The sequence below is a fragment of the Arachis hypogaea genome, chromosome 7 (assembly GCF_003086295.3).
Source record: "Arachis hypogaea cultivar Tifrunner chromosome 7, arahy.Tifrunner.gnm2.J5K5, whole genome shotgun sequence".
Classification (NCBI taxonomy): Eukaryota; Viridiplantae; Streptophyta; class Magnoliopsida; order Fabales; family Fabaceae; genus Arachis; species Arachis hypogaea.
Genome location: NC_092042.1, coordinates 54800588 through 54801465, shown reverse-complemented (window position 1 = coordinate 54801465; position 878 = coordinate 54800588). Strand labels below are relative to the sequence as shown.

Sequence of the window (878 nt, the reverse complement as noted above, 5' to 3'; positions counted from 1 at the left end):
AACCTGTTTCTTCCACCATTATTATTATTGAAACCTTGTTGAGGTCTCTATTGATCCTTCCAGGAAAGATTTGGATGATTTCTCCATGAAGGATTATAGGTGTTTCCATAGGGTTCTCCCATGTAATTCACCTCTTCCATTGAAGGGTTCTCAGGATCATAAGCTTCTTCTTCAGATGAAGCGTCTTTAGTACTGCCTGGTGCAGCTTGCATTCCAGACAGACTTTGAGAAATCAAATTGACTTGCTGAGTCAATATCTTGTTCTGAGCCAGTATGGCATTCAGAGTATCAATCTCAAGAACTCCTTTCTTCTGATTAGTCCCATTGTTCACTGGATGCCTTTCAGAAGTGTACATGAATTGGTTATTTGCAACCATTTCAATTAGTTCTCGAGCTTCTGCAGGCGTCTTCTTCAGATGAAGAGATCCTCCAGCAGAGCTATCCAAAGACATCTTGGACAGTTCAGACAGACCATCATAGAAAATACCTATGATGCTCCATTCAGAAAGCATATCAGAAGGACACTTTCTGATTAATTGTTTGTATCTTTCCCAAGCTTCATAGAGGGATTCTCCTTCCTTCTGTCTGAAGGTTTGGACTTCCACTCTAAGCTTACTCAATTTTTGAGGTGGAAAGAACTTTGCCAAGAAGGCATTGACTAGCTTTTCCCAAGAGTTCAGGCTTTCTTTAGGTTGTGAGTCCAACCATATCCTAGCTCTGTCTCTTACAGCAAAAGGGAATAGCATAAGTCTGTAGACCTCAGGGTCAACCCCATTGGTCTTGACAGTGTCACAGATTTGCAAGAATTCAGCTAAAAACTGATGAGGATCTTCCAATGGAAGTCCATGAAACTTGCAATTCTGTTGCATTAGAGAAAC

General features: G+C 40.9%; 1 non-coding gene across 1 annotated transcript; it reads left to right on the top strand.

The window, feature by feature from the left end:
* The first annotated feature begins 506 nt into the window (after positions 1-506).
* Positions 507-614, top strand: LOC112704483 (small nucleolar RNA R71). Its single transcript, XR_003155107.1, has one exon. It is a non-coding gene; the product is annotated as a small nucleolar RNA R71 (small nucleolar RNA).
* Positions 615-878: the final 264 nt, after the last annotated feature.